Here is a 12,344-nt window from a genome sequence, read left to right as displayed (position 1 = left end):
GAATATCCAAATTCCAGAGGAAGGAACCTGAACTTTTCTTTGTATGGCCCTTTCTCTGCCACATTCCCCTCTCCTGTTCCACGGTAACAAAAGATAAAAATGCTAAGAAAAGAAAGGGGGGAAAATGCCTGAAAGATGAAAAGTAGGGAGGGGGAGGGGTAGCTATAAGAGACAGAGTTGCAGGTATTAAAGAGTGGGTGACTGTTCCTGCAGCAGATATCTGACTGTCAGTGCACAACCTTTTGCTTCCTCTGCATACCCCCTATATGTCAGTATAATGTTATTATTGAGATATATTGTTGCCCAAAGTTGCTGAACCTTAGACCGAGCGCATGGTTGTGGCGCGGGCGCACGCCCTCGTGCGCACGCTCCTGCAGCCCCAGCGATGTGCACGCTAGCTGCAGGAGATCAGTCGCGGCAATCGGGGGCGTGGCGAACGCGTCACTGAGCTGGTTCGCCCTCATTGGCTGAACCAGCTCACGTGACCCTGATGTCACGCTACTGCAGCCCCAAATCTCAATATGAGTTGTGGTGTAAAAATGTAGCAGCGTCGACGCGCGCTGGGCCGCGGGCACTTAAAGAACTCCAATAGGCAATAAGGAAAGAGTCCTGGAAGTGCGTGCGGATGCAAGCGCGCCATGTAGTGACGCTGTCACCATGAGCTTGGCCTTAAACACAACACACTAAGACACTGTCCCTGTCCTGGAGCAGCACACATTCCCCTCCCTCTCTTGTTTCTCCTCCCCTCTCAGCGCTAGCTGCCTTTCTATCATTTTTTCTTTCAGGTCCCAGACCTGTCTGTCCCCTCCTCCTCTCTCTCTCTCTCTCTCTCTTTCTGCGCCACTCCCTTTCTCTGTCAGTCTCTATTTCCTCTTGCAGTCACTTTTTTTTATTTTAGAGCTGTTTTTTTTGTTTTTTTTTATTATCCTGCCACTGTTTAAATTTGTCTTGTTTAAACTATGGGAACCATCTAGAATGGGCTACAAACGTTCACAAAACACCGTTTGCGCGGGGGAAATTAGTATAACAACCCAACAGGCAGAGCAGAGGCATGTATATTTCTAATTTAATTAAATGAGCTCAACATGGGCGTACACATGTTATATAGCACCTGTCTAAATTTGCGATTTAGAGCTGGATTAATGACTGTTCTTAATTTAAGAAATTTTATTAATTATGTGCTTATAGGGACCAGGTGCTAATCAGCCTACATTAAGTGCCCCGCATTTGAAACAATTTGATTTGCCGCTCTGTTGATGTACAGACACTACCTAGCAATGCTTGCTAGTCTTGAGAATAGACCAAGACCCGGGAGAAGGGAAATCATTTTTATATGATTAGAGTTAATGTATTTGGCATGCCTGATGATAAAAGATACTGCAGAGGTACCACCTAACATCTCATATTACCGTGGACATTTTGGGGCTTATTCAGGCTGATCAAGAGTCTAATTGCACATTTAAAATGCCTATCTCCCATGTGACGGTAGGGGTAGCTGGCATCACAAAACTTAGGTGAAGCCCAGCTAGCTACCCCTAAATTCATGTAACTTGGCCACCTATGTAAGGCTTATTTCGGCCTAATGTACTTTATGTCTGGGGAAGAAATAGGGAATATAACCAATGTATGACATAAAATGTCCTATGTCTGTAAATATTGTATGTAAAGCACTTTATTCCCTGTTAATGCAATCCCCCAGTCTAGTTGAGCAAGCAACATGATGTAAAGTGTTTTGTGATCTGTGTAAGCACTGCAATGTATTTGAGAGGGTCAGCCCTGTACATGTGGATTGTATATAATAATTTCTAAGATAGCAGACTGGGCAATTAACTTAGCCTAAGCATTTAAATAGGAATGCAGGATTGAGACAAACTTATCAAGACATTTGGTGAGGGGGGAAGAGTGGACAATCAGGTCTGGAGATGGGCTTTCAGGAAGGGGAGCCTTTGTTCCTTGCAGACTCTGTGGCTCCTACCCAGTGAGAGGTCTTGAGTGCCTTCGCACGCCCCCTCCTCTGGCTATGGTGGCACCACCTCAATCCTTGCTTTGGTTGGCCAGCAGACCCTGTCCCATGTAAAGGATAGCCACTGAGGGCTATATAAGGGTGCTGCTGATCAGAGCACTAGACTACCTGAGAGACATTCTGTGAAGGAGTTTGGATCTTGAATGTGACCAGTTGGAGATACATGCCAGAGTGGCTGCTGTGTGATCAGCACTCTGATATCCTGGACGAGCAGCGGACAGGGCAAGTTTTCTTGAAGCAGACCCCTGCACCTAGCAAGGCTAGAGTCTACTACCCAGGCCCCCAGTTGGTATTGTATCTTGTTTTGTGCATCTTTGTTTTGTCTGCTGGCTTGCCAAAATAAACCTCATTTTAATCAACAACTTTGTCCCATCTAGTGCTAGGGATCCCGGTGGTTTCGGTGTAAAAGTGAAGCGTCAAATGATGCTGCGATGTCACTCGGCTTCTCGCTTCCATGGAAACGCGACGCCATGACGTTGCGTTGGTGATGTCCACAGTGTCATTTGATGCTGCAATTTTGAAGAAGACGGAGGGTGGCCTCACGGAGGAGGTGGCACCAGGTAAGTACCATGGGGCAGCGGATCTGGAATTCCGCCGCTGCTTAAACATCAGGTGTCAGCCGTGATCAAATCTTCATTCTTCCACCTAAAGAACATAGCCAGGATTAAGCACTTGATGCCCCCCAGAGGGTCTTACTAGGCTTGTCCATGCCTTTGTGTCTTCAAGCCTGGACTACTGCAATGCACTCTAGCTGGAGCTTTCGGGATACAGAGCTGGTGCAGAATGCTGCGGTCAGGCTGGTAACTAACCAGACCTGTTGTTGCCACATGACACATGTTTTCCGTTCTCTGCACTGGCTGCCTGTAAAATGGCAATTTTATTTCAAGATTGGCTTGCTGACATTCAAAGCCCTACATCACCAGGGTCCCAGCTTTCTGAGAGAGCTTCTAGTTCCCTACACTCCCATTTGTTCACTTTGATCTGCAGATGAAGGACTCCTAACAGTTCCCAGAATCTCCTTGAGTTCCTTTGGGGCTTGGGCTTTTAGCTATGCTGCTCCTATATTTTGGAACAGTCTGCCTCGTACAGTTCAAAAGGCCCTCTCTGAAAATCTATAATAATAGGCTTAAGACCTACCCGTTCACCCAGGCATTTAATTAATGAACCACAACCTGTCCGGAATTTAATAGCTACAGTAGAGTCCCATCCTGTATTATATCTTTCCTTGTGTTTGATCTCTTTTATAACCTTCAATGTTTTCTTCATTTTTCCTTTTTGTAACTGTGAAGTGCTATATATATGTAGCCCCCTGTAAACAGCCCAGGCTATACCTATCTTCCTTCTACTGTGATAAGCCCTGTTAAGATCAGGCGCCAGTAATCATCATGGGTTTTCCCCCTTCATAGCCCTACCCTGAGTGGTAGACGCAGGCCTGGACTCTGCTGCAGGCGTGAGCAAGAGGGGAGGTTCTGCTGACACCAGGAGGGGCGGGGCTAGCTCTATATTTAGCAGCCCACTCCGGTGAGTGGCGTCTTGTGTTAGTGTTCTTCTTTGGTTGCTGGTTCTTCATTCGAGAGAGTAGTTTAGGAAGAGTTCGAGTGAACAGTATATCGAGAGTCTAGAGTTGCTGGTTATTATGCCGTGAGCCACGAATCCTGCGGACCGGTCCGAGGAGTATCAGGAGGCTGCGGGCTTCCCGGAGCAGAGTGCCGGAAGAGAGAGAGAGGAACTGAAACGATCAGCGTCTATAGGTAGAGCTGATAGAATTATAGACTGGTGGACCAATGCCCTCACCCCACTGCCAGGGGTGATGGGGGGAGAATTCAAGACCCACCTCGAGGTTAACCTCGGGGGTGGGCCACGGGGTATTGAAGCCCTAGCTCAGACCATCCTGTCGGAAGAGTGACTTGGAGGGAAGGAGAGGAGGAAGTATTTGGGCGGAGGTGAACTGTGTATACGCCGTCCTGGTGATTGTGTTGTGGCTGCTGGAAGCCTTATCGTTGGGATATTGTTGCTCTGTCAAATAAAGAGACTATTCTTCGCCCGTAAAGACTGTGTGTGACTTGGAGAGTATAACCCTGGGACCCGAGGGGTTCTTCTATACCGGTCCTGTCCCATTACCCTGGGAGTATAGAAGATGGAGGCGCTGCACCACTAAGAGATCATGGAGGCTATCACCCCAGAAGCCCGGTCCTGGCTCCCCCACAACACCGCGGGAAGCTCAGGCCCTCCTGTTCCTAACAGGTACGCACCACACCGCATGTAATCTGCCCTCATGCACCCTAGACATCACTGTAGAGTCTGGGGGGGGGGGGAATCAGGGTTACATATAAATAAAGTTGATGATGATGATGATAATAATAATTAGTATGTATGTCTTTATTTATATAGCAGCATTAATGTACATAGCGCTTCACAGCATTAATACACGTGACAATCATATAAATAACAAATAATACAAATAACAGGTCATGGGAATAAGTGCTTCAGACATAAAACTAACATTTCGGAAGAGGAGTCCCTGCTCCGAAGAGCTTACTATCTAATTGGTAGGTAGGAAGAACGTTCAGAGACAGTAGGAGGGCATTCGGCTAAGTGCATCTGCAGGGGGCCAAGCTTTATGTATCATGTGTATAGTATTAGCCACGGTGCTACTCATATGCTTCTTTAAGCAAGTGTGTCTTAAGGTGGGTCTTAAAGGTGGATAGAGAGGGTGCTAGTCTGGTATTGAGTGGAAGGGCATTCCAGAGGTGTGGGGCAGTCAGTGAGCAAGGTTTAAGGCAGGAGAGGACTTAAGATACAAAGGAGATAGAGAGAAGACATCCTTGAGCAGAACGCAAGAGTCGGAATAGTGCATAGCGAGAAATTAGGGCTGAGATGTAAGGAGGGGCAGTAGAGTGTAAAGCTTTAAAAGTTAGGAGGAAAATTGAGCGGGAGATGCAGGATTTGATAGGAAGCCAGGAGAGTGATTTCAGCAGGGGAGACGCTGAGACAGATTTTTGCATGTTGCAAAACTGTTGCATGCTTGAAGGAGGAGGGAAATGTACCAGAGTAGAGGGAGGAGTTAAAAATGTTTGTGAGCGTAGGACTTATAGAAGGAGCAAGAGGTTTTAGGAGATGGGAGGGAAGGGGATCATGGGAGCAGGTGGTAGAGGGAGAAGAGGAGATCAGCAGTGACACATCCTCCTCCGAGACAGCGGAAAAAGAGCCAAGGAAGGCAGGAGGAGCGTTAGGAAGCGGTGTGGGATGGGAGGAGGCAACAGAAGGGATGTTCTGACGTATGGATTCCACCTTTTCCTTTAAAAAGTCAGCAAAATCCTGAGGTGAGATGGAGGAAGAGGAGGCAGCCGTGGGTGGTTTGAGTAGAGAGTCAAAGACAGAGAAGAGTTGGCGTGGGTTAGACTTGTGCGTGTTGATTAGTGATGAAAAGTAGGTTTGTTTAGCCTGAGAGATGGCAGTGTTGAAACAGGACAGCATAAATTTGTAGTGAAGGAAGTCTGCAAGTGTATGAGATTTCCTCCAGAGGTGTTCAGAGGAACGAGTGGAGGAACGCAGCATGCGTGTGTGGGAGTTTAGCCAGGGTCTGTGGTTAAAAGGGTGCGTGGACGGCAGAGAGAAAGCGGGGCATGTAGATCAAGAGCGTAAGATAAGGCAGAGTTGTAGTTCCTGACCAGGTTGTCAGGGTCTGAAGCAGGGCTGAGAGAGGAAAGGGAGAAGCGTAAAGTGGAATCAAAAGCTGGAAGGTTAATAGAGCGCAGGTTTCTGAAGAAACAAGGGCGAGATGGAGACGGAGAAGCGAGAGAGAGAAAATGAGATGAGGTGATGGTCAGAGAGAGGAAAGGGGGAAATGGAGAAATTAGTGAGAGAAGTTTTTGAGCTTGCTAAGACTCTGTATGTCTTCCCCATATATGTATAAGTTATATGTTTAGATATTTTTTATATATTCACCTTTTTTTTAACTGAATATCTATATTGGATTTTTTAAGATCTCATATTATTTTTATGATAGGTTTATGTAAATTATGTTTGAAAAGATTATTATATTAATGACTATAAAAAATATATTTTAATTGATTTTAGCTTTTGAGGTGTGAATATATTTTGTAAGATGGGTTTACAGTGTTTATATCCTTCCCTATTATGTCTCCTTAATTATTGTTGTATCATTGGCATTTGTTTGTATTTACACATTTTTCATTCATTGTAGAGAGCAGTAACGATCACAGGACACTCGTTGCGCCAATGACGTCATGATATGGGGTATATAAAGGAGGTAAGAGGGTGGGAGGGCATGTTTCCCTGACGAAGCCAAATTTTGGCAAAACTCCTTGGTTTATATTTTACAAAACTAAGCTACCATGATACCCAACTCTATGGTACCTGCTGCCATGGACTGGAAATAAAAAGATTGGTTAAAGCAACAGAGGTAATGTCCCCAGCACTCAATGTGAATAAAACGAAAAAAGCACCGGAATATGCCAAAATATATCAATTGTATTGAAAAATATACAATCTAGGATATACAATTTGAAGGATGCTACAACTATCCTAGGGAAAATCTATATATGCACAAGCAATAACTGGCGTGATGGGAGGGAGTTAGGGGAGGGGAAAAACAAGGGGAAGAAGCTAGTGACAATAAACTGCCTAACGGCAAAAGATGGAGTGGATGTGAAGATGTGTCACCATTCTCTAGAGCAGCTTGCTTGTATGGCATTAAGAGAAGTACCACAGGTTCCTTTTTAAAGGATCTGTGGGAACGGGCCTGAGGAAGGGGCATCCTGCCCCAAAACGTTGCCCCCCATTCGTTTCATCACATCCACTTCATCTTTTGCCATCAGGCAGTTTATTGTCAATACTTTATTCCCCTTGTTTTTTCCCTCCCCTACCTTCCTCCCTTCCCATCACGCCAGTTATTGGCTTGTGTATTTATAGATTTTCCCTAGGGTAGTTGTAGCATCTATCAAATTGTATATCCTAGATTGTATATTTTTCAAAACAATTTATATTTTTTGGCATATTCCAGTGCTTTGTTAGTTCTATTCACATTGAGTGCTGGGGACATTACCTCTGTTGCTTTAAAATTTTGTGAGGATCAAGGGTCCCTCCTGCCGTTTCCGTGCACCAGTCAGTATATACTTTATACTATATCTTGGGAGTGCTGTCTGTAACGCCATACTTTAAAAAAAAAAGATTGGGTGTAACAGGGGCAAGCCTGTTTATAATGGCTAGAGCTGTTCGTGTCGGCCAGGCAGTGGTTAATCCCTGTCTGGAGGGGGGTAGGACTACTAACAAGCCTAGCTGAGTCTAGAAAGGGGGTTAAAAGGCAGGCAAAGGAACTGTTTCTCTGTCTCTCCCTGGTCTGCATATAGACAACATATGTGTGTCCTTGACGTATGTGTGGTAATTTTTTTTTTTTTTTTAGAGTTTGCTGGGTATCTGTGTTTACCCTCTATTTTTATATATATTTTCACAGATGTATGCTTTCCCTTAGTTTTTTGTTTTGTGACATGCATGGCCTGTTTGGTTATTTATGGGATTCCAAAATATGACACAAAACTAAGGAGAACAGAAACAAAGGCTCACAGTTGTGAGGCTGAGAAGAAGTAATGATCAAGAATGGTTCAGTGACAAAGTAACTATTGTTAGTTCTTCTAAAAGGTTGAATATCGTTAAAATGATAATAAATGTATGGTCGCATAAATGCTTATCGCGCGTGCGCCGCGATGAAGCACATTGAGTCTTTGGGAAGATCCATAGAGCGCACGGACGTGAGCGATGGCGCGGCTGGTTTTTCACGAGACAACATTTTTTGTCTTTGTCCAGCGACGGCCGTGTCATGTAAGCGGTTCATCCCAATGAGGTCGAACCAGCTCAGTGACGTCATCAGCCACGCCTCCGACACACCTCCTCGTCGCGAAGATCTGTAGTCCACAGATCACTCGGTATGATGGGAGCCAGTGCAGATTTTACTTTAGATAGACATGTTAATTTTACCGACTGTTCATAATGATGTTGTTTGTTTTGGGCTACATTAGTTGCACTAACTGGAAGACAATGATCAGCTGCTAACAACATTATTGGTTACATAAGAAACAAAGCATCCTGTTTGATTAAGTATGTACATATAACGGTGAAGTAGGCCCCTTTATGGGACTGAAGCAGCTGCTATAGTCTGATATTGCCCAATTAAAATGTTCTCTTTTTTTAAGTTTCTTTTGTTTGTTCAGAAGAGACAATACTTCATGGTGAAATTCAAATCTGTAGATTGCATACTATAGAACAGTATTTCCAAACTTAGGGCCCAGAAGACTTACAAGAGGAATTTAGAGTCATAGTATGGATATCTATTTTATGAAATCTTTTAAAATGGGACTTTTTAGTGATCCAACCCCCGGGCCTAGGTCATCTTACTCGATGCTTTGGAAAAAAAATAGTATTGCTAAAGGTGAAACAAATGCTTTTGGGGGGGCCAGATTGAGACCCGCTGCTGTAGCTTCAAGCCCAGTACCAGGCACTAGAGGTTAATATGTCCAAAAGCAGTAATACATATTGTGTAACTTCTCACAAATGTACAAAGTAAATGGCACTTGTGCTTTAAGGAACACATCCACTGTGATTTCTCCCAGAAAGTGCTAGAAAGAGAATGAATTTTATGTACAGTAATTTATGTATATAATACATGTGATGCTTATCTTGAAGAGGGACCATCATGTGCTATGAGGCAGAGTGTTTATAAACTATAGATCTTCTTTGTCTCTGATATTATGTTTATGTAATGTCCGCTGCAATACTTAGAATGTTAATTGACGTAATGCATCTATGTATGTATGAATATCTTTATTTATATAGTGCCATTAATGTACATAGTGCTTCACAGCAGTAATACACGTGACAATCATATAAATAACAAATAATACAAATAACACAAAGGGGAGAAATGCTTTAGACAGAAAAGTAACATTTAGGAAAAGGAGTCCCTGCCCGAAGAACTCACAATCTAATTGGTAAGTAGGAAAAACATACAGAGACAGTAGGAGGGCGTTCTGGTAAGTGCATGTGCAAGGGGCCACGGTCGATGTATGAGGTGTAAAGTATCTGCCACAGAGCTACTCGTATGCTTCGATAAGGAGGTGTGTTTTAAAATGAGTCTTAAAGGTGGATAGAGAGTATGCTAGTCGGATATTGAAGGGAAGGCATTCTAGAGGTGTGGGGCAGTCAGTGAGAAAGGTTTAAAGCGGCAGAGGGCTTTAGACACAAAAAGGGTAGAGAGAAGAAAGACATCCTTGAGCAGAACGCAAAAGTAGGAATAGTGTAGAGCAAGAAATTAGGGCTGTGATGTAAGGAGCAGCAGAAGAGTGTAAAGCTTTAAAAGTGAGGAGGAGAATTTAATTTGTGATCCAGGATTTGATAGGAAGCCAGGAGAGTGATTTCTGCAGGGGAGACGATGAGAAAGATTTAGGAAAGGGTAGAGTGATTCTGGCAGCAGCGTTAAGGATAGATTGTAGGAGAGACAGGTGAGAGGCAGGAAGGCCAGATAGCAGGAGGTTGCAGTAATCGAGACGGAGAGAATGAGGGCCTGAGTCAGAGTTTTAGCCGTGGAGCAACAGAGGAAAGGGCGTATCTTTGTAATATTGCGGTGGAAAAAAACTGCATGTTTTAGCTACTTTTTGGATGTGAGGGGAGAATGCGAGAGACGAATCGAGTGTGACCTCTAGGCAGCGTGCTTGTGCTACTGGTTTTATGATAGTACTTCCAACAGGAATGTAGAAGGAGGTAGTAGGGCCAAATTTGGGTGGAAATATGAGACGCTCTGTTTTTGCCATGTTAAGTTTAAGTCGGCGGAGGGCCATCTAGGATGATATAGCGAAGGGACATTCAGAAACTGTGGTCTGTACAGCAGGTCTAAGGTCAGGGGTTGAAAAGTAAATTTGTGTGTCATCAGTATAGAGGTGATATTTGAACCCAACAAATGTGTTTAGGTCACCTAGAGAGAGTGTGTAAAGAGAAGAGGACCCAGGACAGAGCCCTGGGGTACACCACAAAGAGATCAATAGAGGAGGGGAGGTGTTAGCAGAAGACACTGAAAGTACGATGGGAGAGGTAGAAGGAGATCCAGGATAGAGCTTTATTACAGATACCAAGAGTATGGAGAATGTGAAGGAGAAGAGGGTGGTCCACAGTATCAAATGCTGCATAGAGGTCAAGTAAAAGAGCCGAGTGTAATGACCTCTGTCTTTGGCAGCATAGAGGTCATTAGTTATTTTAGTGAGGGCTATTGTAGAGGGTCTAGGAGGGAATTGGAGGTGAGAAAATGGAGGAAGCGAGAGAATGCAAGACGTTCAAGGAGTTTAGAGGCAAAAGGCAGGAGGGAGACAGGCTGATAGTTAGAAAAACAAGTAGGGTCAAGCTTGCTGTATTTTAGTTATGCTATAATAGTTGCATGTTGGAAGGAGGAGGGAAAGGTACCAGAGTAGAGGGAAAAGTTAAAAATGTTTGTGAGCGTAGGGATTATAGTAGGAGCAAGAGTTTTAGGAGATGGGAGGGAATGGGGTCAAGAGGGAAAGTGGTAGAGGGAGAAGAGGAGATCAGCAGCGACATGTCCTCCTCTGTGACAGCGGATAAAGAGTCAAGACAGGAGGAGAGTTAGGAAGAGGTGTAGGATGGGAGGAGGATACAGAGGGTACGTTCTGACTTATGAATTCCACCTTTTCCTTGAAATAGTCAGCAAAGTCCTTAGGTGAGATGGAGAAAGAAAGACAGGTACTGGTAGCAGAGGGTGGTCTGAGTAGGGAGTCAAAGACAGAGAAGAGTCGGCGTGGGTTAGACTTGTGCATGTTGATTAGTGAAGAAAAGTAGGTTTGTTTAGCCTGGGATAGGGCAGACTTGAAACAGGATAGCATAAATTTGTATGATGGAAGTCTGCTAGAGTGAGAGATTTCCTCCAGAGGCGTTCAGATGAACGAGTGCAGGAACGCAGCATGCGCGTGTGGATATTTAGCCAGGGTCTGGGTGAAAAAGAGCGAAAACGGCAGAGAGAAAGAGGGGCATGTAGATCAAGAGAGGACGATAGGGCAGGGTTGTAGAGGAATGAATTCCAAAATAACATTCTTTTGCAGGTAGCAACAATGCAGTAGAACACCATGACGTGAAGAGGTCTCGGGTTAACCCCTTGGTCACATAACTGCCCAACCAAACAGACTGTCACGGTTGTGCTCGCCACAAACCTGGGTCGGACCGCGTGGCTGAGGTGGGGTTGTAAAAGCACCGACCTTAGACCGCGCAGGCTGATCCGGATTGCCCAGTTCGTAGTCCTGCGTAGGGTCAGGACTGGAGAAGGAAGCATCGTCAGTGGACATCCTTAACAGCTCCCGAAGCGTCTGAGCCCAACACATATGCCGAAGACCCAACCACATTACCTCAACCACCACACCTGCTATCCTCAACTGCTTTCCGTATGGCCTACGAGCTGCCCCGTTTTCGGCCCAATGGATGTCACCTCATTCTCATACTCTGCCAGGAAAATTACCTAGATGATAGAACGCCATGTTGACAGGTTTTTAGCACACATCCAAGCCTGAGCGAATGTAACTGCTAAAGCGCTGCGACTCCCACCTACCAATCTTCCTTTTCACATTCCCTCCCCTCAACTCAGCCTTAGCTCCTCACTATCCACCCCTTCCTCCCTCAGATGCTCCAGACCCATAAAATGACCCCCTAAAAGGATAATCAGCCCCCCTTAGACTCCCCTTCCTCCCATGCTCCTCAAAGCTTTATGCAGGCCTGGATCATGCCTCCACTTTACTGGGGTGCTCCGCAGATTTCTTTTTTTCCCGCCTGGTGGAGCTACCAAAGGACTGGCACTAAGCAGGCTTGGCCCTCCTCCGGCTGCTCCACTTGTGGGTCATCACACTGGTGATCTATCAGGGGGAACAGCCTCAACCCAGCCAGAACATCCCTCTTCACAGCCCCTTCTGCCTCCATCTATGCCGGAGCGGTCGTGTGATCGGCCGCAGGGGTCGCTTCCGACATGCCCCGCAGCCACTTCGCTTCAAAGTAAGCAGACCTTGCACAGAGGGTTGCAAGAAGCTGCTGCTCTGACAGCGGATCGGGGCTCCCTTCCCTTGACCCAGAGTCAGAAGAAGAAACATCAGAGAGGGCAGACCTCTTCGGCGACTTGATGATCCTCGTAGCCACCAGAAGGAAAGAAGACGAGTACTTCCCCCTTGGGCTCTTATACCCTCCTAAGGTCAACCCCCTGCTCTGACCACTTCAATAAATGTAACTCTATCCTCGGGGCCTCCATCACTCCCCCCAGTCA

The sequence above is a fragment of the Ascaphus truei genome, chromosome 1, assembly GCF_040206685.1.
Source record: "Ascaphus truei isolate aAscTru1 chromosome 1, aAscTru1.hap1, whole genome shotgun sequence".
NCBI classification, from domain to species: domain Eukaryota; kingdom Metazoa; phylum Chordata; class Amphibia; order Anura; family Ascaphidae; genus Ascaphus; species Ascaphus truei.
Note: the sequence above shows the minus strand (reverse complement) of the source record.